The sequence below is a fragment of the Schistocerca gregaria genome, chromosome 5 (assembly GCF_023897955.1).
Source record: "Schistocerca gregaria isolate iqSchGreg1 chromosome 5, iqSchGreg1.2, whole genome shotgun sequence".
NCBI lineage: Eukaryota > Metazoa > Arthropoda > Insecta > Orthoptera > Acrididae > Schistocerca > Schistocerca gregaria.
In genome coordinates this window covers 151710314-151722631 of record NC_064924.1, presented here as the reverse complement: position 1 = coordinate 151722631, position 12318 = coordinate 151710314, and the positions used below count along the sequence as shown (strand labels likewise).

Below are 12318 nucleotides of genomic sequence, written 5' to 3'. Positions count from 1 at the left end.
TTCTTTTCGTGAATCGCTACTGAGGAAATTTAGAGAACCAGCATTTGAGGCCGGCTGCAGTACAATTTTACTGCCATCAACTTATATTTCGCGGGAAGACCACAAAGATAAGAGAGATTAGGGCTCGTACAGAGACATATGGGCGGTCATTTTTCCCTCGTTCTGTTTGGGAGGTGAACAGGGAGTGAAGATGCTAGTTGTGGTACGAGGTATCCTCCACCACGCACTGTCTGGTGGTTTGCGGAGTATATATGTAGATGTAGACGTAGATGTAGATTAACAGTACCGTCGCGAAAGAGCCGTTCTCATTCCTACAACTTGTTAGAAGTTCATAAACAAGCGGAAACCCAAATTTCACAATTTTATGATGATAGACCCTGTGTATTAGAACGGAATGTACTAGCAGCACTGCTCTTTCGTGTATAAGGAAATCGGAAACGAAGGAGAGGGCGACTTAGGTGTTTTAAGACCATACAGACCGCAAGTTCACCACGGAAACGAGATGCAAGGTGCTGTCCGACTGTTAACTTGCGTGAGAGTGTGGCAGGCAGAAGGGGGCGCTACGGGTATGCAACATTGGTAGCGGCAGCGGCGGCCAGCGCAGCAACCGCGAGGCGTCAGCCACTTGCCGCCTTCAGCCGGCAATTTCCGTAATTGCGCAAGTTTTGCCTGTTAAGGGTCTGGGAGGGGGCCGTTCCCGCCAGTAGCGACGCGTCGCGCGCTATAAGCGCCCATTGGGGTGGTTAGGGGTGCCGGGGGTGGGGGTGGGTAGCGGGAAACACACCGCCAAGCAGCGGCGACCGCAGACGTCGCGAGGCGAGGGAGCAGAGAGAAGGCCAGCAAGCGAGCGCAGTGTTTCGTACGACTTGCGCCGCCGCCGCTGCCGGAATAAATTAGCGGATTCAATTAGCTGCTCGCTTGGTCGCTACCGAGGGGCGGGGCGGTGTAGCAGGGTGAGGTCTGGGGAGGGGGTGACGGGGCAGCGCTGGCTGCGAGAGGCGGAGGCAACTCGCTGATGTCGGGAACTACTGAAAGCTGCTCTCTGCGGGGTAACCACTCCTGCGTGATGCGAAGTGCACGCCCATACTGGCAGAGCAGGGCGCAGCGCAGTAAACATCTTCGTTTTTCTTCTCCTTCTTCTTTTGCTGACTAGTGTCTCTCCTGTTTATCCGTCTCATACCGTCGATGTACTGCAAGAGCTTTTGTCCCATCTCTTGGCTTGTCATCAGGGCAGTCGTTTCCCTGGCGGCAGTCCATGTTTACAAATTTCTGGGGGCCATCCTTCCCACACTATCCATCCAATTTCTTTTTCTTGTCTCTTTTATGTATATCTTATATAATACGCTGATAAGTTATCGATATATTTGTTGTCTTGTCCCGCACAGAAACTCATTGGATCTGTCTTAGTACCTTCATTTCCATTGCCATTAACGTTTGATTTACGTTTTTCATTTTCACTCGAGTTCCTCCTAAAATATTTCGTAAAAGAACGCGACATTGTATCTTGTACTAGGTTGGTGTGTAAGTTCGTAGCGTTTTCCCATAAGTTTAATAAGCACAAAAAATGTACATAATATAACCTATAGCCATCAGTAATGAACCATGATTTACTTTCAAAGAATACTCTTAAGAATATATTTTATTTATTAGCGATTCATCAAGATTATTAACACACATAATCACATTGTGTAAGCATGGAAGTAGTTGCCTGGGAGTAACTGATGAAGTCATGAACAAATGCGAATTTTATTCACTTTAATAGCCTAAAAGCATTTTTAAAAGAAACAGATTTAAAATTATGATAAGAAAACACCCTCTAAATATGAAAGTTACAATTTATTTAGAGGCAGAAATAACTGTGCGAGCTTCCGGGCAGAAAACCTTGCCGCTCCCTTTTGACACGGCAGTAGAATTCGACCGCTCACAACAGCCTCTGAAAGACTACACTGGTGCAAATCTGCAACACACCAGATAACTTTAAACTAAGTGTTTCAACAATTTACACAAGCAAACAAACTATGCACCCCCCCCCCCCGTAGGAGGGATGGAAATGGTACAAACAGTAACACTCAAAATATTAACCTTGCCACCGAAGGTGCGACTTGATTTTAACTTTTAAGAAAAGTCTTACGGTGAAAGGGTGGCAACTTTATATACTAAAATGATCAGTTAAATAAAAGCCCATGAAATGCAATCTTATATAAATTTCTACAAGGTTGGCCAAACAATAGTTAAGATGCTCTACAGTACACAGGAACCGCCTCTCAAGATCATAAACAATCATATAAAAGTTTCCAAACATCAAAACATATTTCAGGTATTAGGCCGTTACACTCCAAGCAATAAATTCGTTAACACAGCAAATCCGACAAACATGACAGAGGCAGGTACTAACGTACGGTAGATTGATAGGGAGATTACTGAACCGCAGGTTGCTCTAACCCGTCCCTACTCCACAAGGGAAAAACAAAACACCCACTTTATAAACAACCACCTTCCCGCGGGTGGGCAAGCGGTGAAGAATGGTGGGACGACCCCAAAGCAAAATGGCTGCTGACCTCACCAAGAAAACAAGTAGAATTTAACTAAGTAAATCAAACAACATATCACCAAACACTTAACTTCTGATAAACTGCAATTTCTCGATAAGACCTGGCGCAGCACCTTCAAATCGCTGTAAAGAACAGTCCGCTGCCAGCCGCTTCAACGAACGTAGGAAGGCGCGCCGATCTCCCGTCTCACAGCGTCACAGCTCGCACCGGACAGACAGATGTCGTGGGTTGACTCTTGTTCCTCTCGTGTCGACCGCGAAGTCCCTACCCCTTGTTATGCGCCGCGGCCCACTGGACTCACGTGGCGACCTCACATGCACCGACGCTCAAGAACGGACAAGTCATCTTGTGTCTCAGTGCGAGACCGAGCAACCGATCGATCCAACTGCCAATGAGCACTGCCTGAGCAAACTCGAGCAGACTGGCGGCCTAAAGCGCAGACTCAGCGGCAGGAACTAAGCCCAGACTGGGCGACCACTCGCAGAGATCTCTTACTGGGGGAGTGGAAAAACTCTCATTTTGCCAGCTTTAACGGTTGATCCGAACGAAAGACATACTAGCACTCCGAACGACAGACAGACACTGCCTAACAAACGCGGACGAGAGACAGACTAGCAAGCTGGGACACGAGACTGACCCAGATTGACACCCTAGCGAACTCATAGCGCCCCTTAAATGCACCTGAACAGGCAAACCTTTCCCCTTACCCACCAGAGGGAGACACCAAACCTGCGACTGCCACAGCGGCGCCACTGCCAGGAACGGAGGGCGAGTGCTTCGCACTACGCGCTGCGGCGCGCTCTTAAAAACAGCAATTTTTACCTTGGCTCAAATTATTTAGAACAGTCTGCCAATGCTAGGGCAACTTTTCGATTCTACAGCTGTCGAAATCACTTGGTTTGAGACGAAGAACTCGTCGTGCCTTGTTCGGAGCGCATTTTCATCCGGAAAGTAAGTTCTTTGAATGTTGTTCAACAGAAAGCGGAAAAGGTGAAAATCTGAATGCCCAAGATTGGGTGAATAAGGTGGATACGGAATGACTTTCCCAATCCAGCTACTGTACTGTGGAACAGAATGCGAGCGGGCGCTATCATGGTGTAGCAGCACCTCACGCAGTCTTCCTGGGCTTTGTTCTTGGACTGTTGACAATAAATGTCAGCAGTGATTGTTACACCTCGGGGAAGCAATTCGTAGTACACCAAACAATCGTTGTTTCACCAGATGCGTAACACTATCTTTTGTCGAAGCACAGACGTTGTTGTACAGGGAGTTTCTGGTTTTCTTTTGGGCTCAACTACTTCTTTCTTTTTCTTATGTTAGCATGAAATCACCATTTTTTGTCAACAGTAACGATACAGGACAGGAATGGTCGGTGTTGTTCACGAGTCATTTGATGGCGAACAAGCAGAGATGCACACATGGTCACCCGCCGAATTTTGGGATTTTGCCATAGAGCATGCGGTACTTACAAGCCTGTTTTTTAACCTACCCCACTGCATACAAATTTCACACGATGGTGCTATTGTCAGAGTTGATCACATCTGTCACTTCTAGAGCAGACTGACGTCGATCTTGGGGGTTAATATGTTTAACCAATCTTCTTCAAATCCCAAAGGTGTTCCTGAACGTGGAAAGTTAGTAGTGTCAAAACGATCGTCTTTAAAATGAGAATACCATTTTCTTGTCGTGCTCTATCAAGTGGCATTACTGCCATATAAGGTGCAAAACTTTATGGCTACTCTCGTCCTGTCATATGTCTACTGAACTCAAGCAGAAGAATATGTCTGAAATGTTCCGATTTTTCCACTTGGCACTCCATTATGTATTGTCCACTGGTCCACTCAGTATCTCCAGATGACAAAAGGAGAATACTTATTCAAACAACAACTCCGTCGTCAGGCCACGAGTGGCCTACCGGGACCAACCGACCGCCGTGTCATCCTCAGCTGGTTGGGGATAGGAGTGGCGTGGGCTCAGCACACTGCTGTCCCGACCGTTATGATGGTGTTCTTGACCGAAGCCGCTACTGTTCGTTCGAGTAGCTCCTCAATTGGCATTACGAGGCTGAGTGCACCCCGATAAATGGCAACAGCTCATGGCGGCCTGGATGGTTACCCATCCAAGTGCCGGCCGCGCCCGACAGCGCTTAACTTCGGTGATCTCACGGGAACCGGTGTAACCACTGCGGCAAAGCCGTTGCCGGCAAACAACAACAGTGAACTACAAATTAAAAATGCCAATCGATAAATGAACCAGTAGCAACATGAATACCCACACGAAAAACAAAACGCTTCGAACTTATGCACCAACTTAATATGAAATGTATTTCACGGTGATCCATACAGTTTTTCTCTTGTGGGACATGGTTACTCCGTGGATCGATCTTAGTACCTTCATTTCCATTGCCGTTAACTTATGTTTTATATTTTCCGGGTACGCTCTAGTTTCTGATGCATATTTCGTAAAAGGATTCAAATTGTTTACATATGTTTATATTTCCCCCTCAGTTGTCACACTGCTCGTCCGTCTCCGCACTACGAGATGGCGCTGTCTTAGAAACGGACCAAATTCTGCTTCCTCCGATCCGCGTATTAATATGTAACGCAGCCAATGAGACTGCTGCTAACGTAGAACCTTTTCTCCTCGCGGATCACACTCGCGCAATGATACCTCAACGCGCGAAGTGTTATAACGAGTGTGCAGACCTCCGATTAGTCAGTCTGCATTAGTCTGTAGTCAAGTTTCAGCCTGCGCCTAATAAGATTATCACATTCCTGTACATAGCCATGAAGGGAAATGTATAGAGACACTTTGTCAAGTATCCGAGGTATGTGAGAATACGAGTAACGTGCCAAGACCAAAGGAACTTCAGATTGTCAATTGTAAACAGCATCCAGAATCAACTTATGTAATGTCTATGTTATTTATTATTTTAATAAATGTGTGTGAAAATTCATGAAGTTCTGTTTAAAGTTGGTCACCGTAAATCTGCTACTCTAAGCGTGCAAGTGGCATTTCTATCGTCTGACCTAACGGCAGAATATAAACACGCCACGATAAGACCACGAGGCATATTGCTCACACTCGCCTACTTCGCTAGAGCGACAAGTCAAATAATCTGATGGTGAGTACACCGAAGGTCTTACAGTACGCAGACCACAGGCGGTTTGCTGCTAACAGGGTGAGAGGAATAGATAGCCACACTCTGTATATGTTACGGTCGCCCCTCTAATAGTTTGACGAGCAGTGTGGTGGTTCATATATATGTTGTTGTTGTTGTCTTCAGTCCTGAGACTGGTTTGATGCAGCTCTCCATGCTACTCTATCCTTTGCAAGCTTCTTCATCTCCCAGTACCTACCGCAACCCACATCCCTCTGAATCTGCTTAGTGTATTCATCTCTTGGTCTCCCTCTACGATTTTTACCCTCCACGCTGCCCTCCAATGCTAAATTTGTGATCCCTTGATGCCTCAGAACATGTCCTACCAATCGATCCCTTCTTCTAGTCAAGTTGTGCCACAAACTTCTCTTCTCCCCAATCCTATTCAATACCTCCTCATTAGTTACGTGATCTACCCATCTAATTTTCAGCATTCTTCTGTAGCACCACATTTCGGAAGCTTCTATTCTCTTCTTGTCCAAACTAGTTATCGTCCAAGTTTCACTTCCATACATGGCTACACTCCAAACAAATACTTTCAGAAACGACTTCCTGACACTTAAATCTATACTGGATGTTAACAAATTTCTCTTCTTCAGGAACGCTTTTCTTGCCATTGCCAGTCTACATTTTGTATCCTCTCTACTTCGACCATCATCAGTTATCTTACTTCCTAAATAGCAAAACTCCTTTACTACTTTAAGTGTCTCATTTCCTAATCTAATTCCCTCAGCATCACCCGACTTACTTTCACTACATTCCATTATCCTCGTTTTGCTTTTGTTGATGTTCATCTTATATCCTCTTTTCAAGACACATTCCATTCCGTTCAACTGCTCTTCCAAGTCCTTTGCTGTCTCTGACAGAATTACAATGTCATCAGCGAACCTCAAAGTTTTTACTTCTTCCCCATGAATTTTAATACCTACTCCAAATTTTTCTTTTGTTTCCTTTACTGCTTGCTCAATATACAGATTGAATAACATCGGGGAGAGGCTACAACCCTGTCTCACTCCTTTCTCAACCACTGCTTCCCTTTCATGCCCCTCGAATCTAATAACTGCCATCTAGTTTCTGTACAAATTGTAAATAGCCTTTCGCTCCCTGTATTTTACCTCTGCCAACTTTAGAATTGGGAAGAGAGTATTCCAGTCAACATTGTCAAAAGCTTTGTCTAAGTCTACAAATGCTAGAAATGTAGGTTTGTCTTTTCTTAATTTTTCTTCTAAGATAAGTCGTAAGGTCAGTATTGCCTCACGTGTTCCAACATTTCTACGGAATCCAAACTGCTCCTCCCCGAGGTCCGCATCTACCAGTTTTTCCATTCGTCTGTAAAGAATTCGCGTTAGTATTTTGCAGCTGTGACTTATTAAACTGATAGTTCGGTAATTTTCACACCGGTCAGCGCCTGCTTTCTTTGGTATTGGAATTATTATATTCTTCTTGAAGTCTGAGGGTGTTTCACCTGTCTCATACATCTTGCTCACCAGCTGGTAGAGTTTTGTCATGACTGGCTCTCCCAAGGCCGTCAGTAGTTCTAATGGAATGTTGTCTACTCCGGGGGCCTTGTTTCGACTCAGGTCTTTCAGTGCTCTGTAAACTCTTCACGCAGTATCTTACCTCCCATTTCGTCTTCATCTACATCCTCTTCCATTTCCATAATATTGTCCTCAAGTACATCGCCCTTGTATAAACCTTCTATATACTCCTTCCACCTTTCTGCCTTCCCTTCTTTGCTTAGAACTGGGTTGCCATCTGAGCTCTTGATATTCATACACGTGGTTCTCTTCTCTCCAAAGGTCTCTTTAATTTTCCTGTAGGCAGTATCTATCTTACCCCTAGTGAGATAAGCTTCTACATCCTTAGATTTGTCCTCTAGCCATCTCTGCTTAGCCATTTTGCACTTCCTGTCGATCTCATTTTTGAGACGTTTGTATTCCTTTTTGCCTGCTTCATTTACTGCATTTTTATATTTTCTCCTTTCATCAATTAAATTCAATATTTCTTCTGTTACCCAAGGATTTCTAGCAGCCCTCGTCTTTTTACCTACTTTATCCTCTGCTGCCTCCACTACTTCATCCCTCAGAGCTACCCATTCTTCTTCTACTGTATTTCTTTCCCCCATTGCTGTCAATTGTTCCCTTATGCTCTCCTTGAAACTCTGTACAACCTCTGGTTCTTTCAGCTTATCCAGATCCCATGTCCTTAAATTCCCACCTTTTTGCAGTTTCTTCAGTTTTAACCTACAGGTCATAACCAATAGATTGTGGTCAGAGTCCACATCTGCCCCTGGAAATGTCCTACAATTTAAAACCTGATTCCTAAATCTCTGTCTTACCATTATATAATCTATCTGATACCTTTTAGTATCTCCAGGATTCTTCCATGTATACAACCTTCTTTTATGATTCTTGAACCAAGTGTTAGCTATGATTAAGTTATGCTCTGTGCAAAATTCTACCAGACGGCTTCCTCTTTCATTTCTTAGCCCCAATCCATAATCACCTACTATGTTTCCTTCTCTCCCTTTTCCTACTGACGAATTCCAGTCACCCATGACTATTAAATTTTCGTCTCCCTTCACTACCTGAATAATTTCTTTTATCTCATTATACATTTCATCAATTTCTTCATCATCTGCAGAGCTAGTTGGCATATAAACTTGTACTAATGTAGTAGGAATTGGCTTTGTGTCTATCTTGGCCACAATAATGCGTTCACTATGCTGTTTGTAGTAGCTTACCCGCACTCCTATTTTTTTATTCATTATTAAACCTACTCCTGCATTACCCCTATTTGATTTTGTATTTAGAACCCTGTAGTCACCTGACCAAAAGTCTTGTTCCTCCTGCCACCGAACTTCACTAATTCCCACTCTATCCAACTTTAACCTATTCATTTCCCTTTTTAAATTTTCTAACCTACCTGCCCGATTAAGGGATCTGACGTTCCACGCTCCGATCCGTACAACGCCAGTTTTCTTTCTCCTGATAACGACGTCCTCCTGAGTAGTCCCCGCCCGGAGATCCGAATGGGGGACTATTTTACCTCCGGAATGTTTTACCCAAGAGGACCTCATCATCATTTAATCATACAGTAAAGCTGCATGTCCTCGGGAAATATATATATATTGCGAAAATTAGTGTTATTATGCCTGCTTCACAAATGGAATATTATTTACGTCAGTGACTCCGCTGTGGTACTTCTCGCAGTTAGTTTGTCCATCGTGTACTTATATTAAAAGACACAATAATATTTTTTCTTGTGAAATTTTTACTTGTCGGACTTTGCGAATTCTTAGACATTTATTGCGACTCTGGGCCATTATCATTTAGAACAATGGCGCTGACTTCTGCAGCAATGTTCCTCTATAAAATCTGCATATAAATTATAAATTTACAACTTCATGAATAATCATTAGCAAGTCTTTTAAGTAATATTTGATTAATTTAGGCTAAATATTACATAAGACGTACACGTTTTCGTGCCTTATCACAAAAAGGCTTCTTACACTACAAGGAAACAAAAGAGAAGAGCGAGCAACAATTTTGCAAAAAGAAACAGAGATTGTAATTACATTCGCAGACCATATTATTTGATTACAGAGGCTTTGTTATTTTTCTGAGATAATATTTACCTTTTATTATGACGTCAGTTATGGTATACTTGCGAAGTTATTCAGTATCATTTTGATCAAGTTATGTGGCGTACCGCCGCAGTAAGTACTATTTAATATTATGTTATTGTCTGTAAATACTCTCTGTCATTTGAAAATTTATGCGAAACCCATGGGAGAAATTCGTGATGTATATAGTATGTTGTGAGTCGGGTGGAATTGTTATGTTCTGTTACGCACGCGCGCACACACACACACACACACACACACACACACACACACACACACAAACACACACACAGGAGGTTTCCTGCGCTCTCACACTAGCAGGGCAAAAAACTTTTCATAATAAGCTTTGAAATAATATTACCAGTGTGAACAGGGTGTTTTCGTAAGAGCGTGCAAAAATTTAAAAGAACTTACAAGATGCTTTACTGAACAATTTGTTGTAGGGAACCCGGGGTTGCAGAAGCTAGCTTAAGGAGATAATAGGAATAATATCACAGTAATGCGTACTCTTTTATTTCATTAGCTACAGTTAACTTCAAGTACCATCACTGACACAATGAACGTACCAGTTGTAGCGTGTCTTAACATTATGTACTGAAACTGACGGCTATCAACCTCAATGCAAGCATGATATTGGCGAACAAGATTCTGACACACCCTGACAAATATCTCTGTTGTTTTTCGAGTCACAGCACAGACAGCTACAGCTCTGGCAATTAATTCCATCTCTGTATGCACAGTGGTCTCATACACAAGTGACTTTTGATATCCCCATGGGAAATAATCAAGTGGACTAAGGCCAGGTGAAATCGCAGACCATGCAGTAGGACCTCTCCTTCCAATCAGGAACCAGGAAATACTTCCTGGTAATAAGGCTCGTCCTTCTCGTTTCCTTGTAGGAAATAAAGACTGTATGCCTAAATAAACAGCACAGCTAGTGTAAACTTGTAAGCTGTTAGTTGTAAATAAGATGGAAAACAGTAATGCTCGACAAAACGGTAGACACGTTTACTTCCATATTTCTTTCAGCTGCCTACCTCAAATTGTTCCGTGGAGTATTCTCTATGTCCTGTTACATTTTTGCACACTGTTATGCAAACACTTTGTACACGTACGTACACATTTTAGATATTTGTAACACGGCATGTAATTAATTCCGTAATCAGTTTACAAGATTCGAATGAATTAACTATTTACACGCAGCACAATCTGTTAGAGAGTACTGTAAAGAAAACTGTTGTGATTTCAACTGCACTGATTCGTCACACATTTTCAGAGCGCATCAAGTTTGTCACCCCGAATAGGACAGCTGCAACGTTTGCTAATGGTCTGTCTATCTTTTTATTGCTGTTTACATTCACAATATGTCAAAACAATTTGATTAGGTATAACAAAAATTGTTAGTAATACTCGAACATGCTTCGTTACATTGGAAAAAGTTTTACACACAAGACAAAACGTGGCGCTATACGATGTACACAAAAAACAATTCAGTATCCTGTTTTGGGATGAATGCCTGAAGCACGCTCATGTTAATACGATGTGAATTCATGAGCGACAGATTTTTGCGTTGTATTTGTCGATTAAGTTTCATCTCATCAAGGCTCACAGCCAATTGTGCCCGAGTTAATTAATAACGCGACTGACTGATGCACGTTTAACACAACATTTACATTCGGTGGACAATATCGGTCACAGAGCTTTTCAGTGGGACGTAATTGTTGTGGGAGATATATTGCCGCGGCCCTTTCATTCGCAGCGGATTCTCGACGCGAGGCGCGTTTGATGTGACGCGCCCCCAGACGCGTTCGCAGTGCCCGGTGACAGCTTGCCATTTCGGTAACACAGCGCATTTCAATATCGCTGGGGGCTTCCGCGGACTGATTTAGTGGCCCTCTTTGTCACAGCTGGCGTTCCCCAGCACTGCGGCCGCGAGCACTCCTGGAAGAAGAGCGTCAGTAATAAAATATAGCCACCACTTTGTAGATTGAAACTAGGTGACGAAAGCGATCTAAAACCAGGGCCTTACTACTTAAGGTGTTGTATACGACTTATACACAAAAGTAAGGGTAGGTGAGCTGCAGACTGGTGCGGCAGTTGTCGTCCAGAGGAAAGCTAGGCAGGAGCAGAAATGATTAGTGAAAAAATTGACGTAGTAAACAGAAGGTTTACTTAAGTTGTTTTTCTCCATCTTGCGAAGAGTCATTACAAACAATGCAAAGACAGAGTCCAGCTATTACGATGTCAACCAGGATGAGGTTCCGTAAACTAAGCACGAACTATGGTGTCGTCGCAATGAGGCTCCAAGTGCGAGTAAGTTGAGTGGCTGCCGTCAGCTGTGCTATACTGCGGCAGCAATGGGTGCTCTTAGTCCACAGTCTGTGGAGGCGTGACTCAGCACGTGCACACAATTGGGTCCACTAGATGCCGTGCGACTGCTGTTGGCGTCTAATGGACACTTGCAATGCTGTTGCTATGATTTCCGCTGTGTGGTATCGATACCACATAGTATTTGAGCCACCTGACAGCACTAGAAACTACGACTAATAACTACTGCCTTCTAATGTTCCTTTCTCCTTAACTGCCCCATTTTAGAGCAGCCATATTTGAATCCTCGGCCATGTGTAAACTTTCGGCATTCTGTTGTTTCCGTAAATCACTTAACACCACTACCGCGATGACTCAGATGAACTCATAGCCAGTCAAACGTAAACATTATGCATGGCCAGACCGAAATACATTTTAGTGCACGATTAGCGTACAGACAGATCATTCAGTTTCCTTTGTATTCTGAGATATTTAATGTGGAACGATGGCTTAAGTGTAAGAACCACTCTTAATGTAGATCACGCACATGCAGTCAAGGGTTCCTGCTCTGGTCTCTGTCATCCATCCATCCATCCATTTATTACGAGATCTACATATTCTCTCTTTCCACGGGAAAATAATTTATTACCTTTTATGGAAATTATTGTTTTCCA

At 43.4% G+C, this 12318-nt stretch overlaps 1 protein-coding gene and 1 pseudogene across 1 annotated transcript in view; one reads left to right on the top strand and one right to left on the bottom strand.

Annotated features, from left to right (window-relative positions):
• Nucleotides 1–12318, top strand: part of LOC126272458 (lachesin-like) — a 940748-nt gene that overhangs the window by 200907 nt on the left and 727523 nt on the right. The window lies entirely within an intron of this gene.
• LOC126274601 (5S ribosomal RNA) lies at nucleotides 4636–4753 on the bottom strand (annotated as a pseudogene).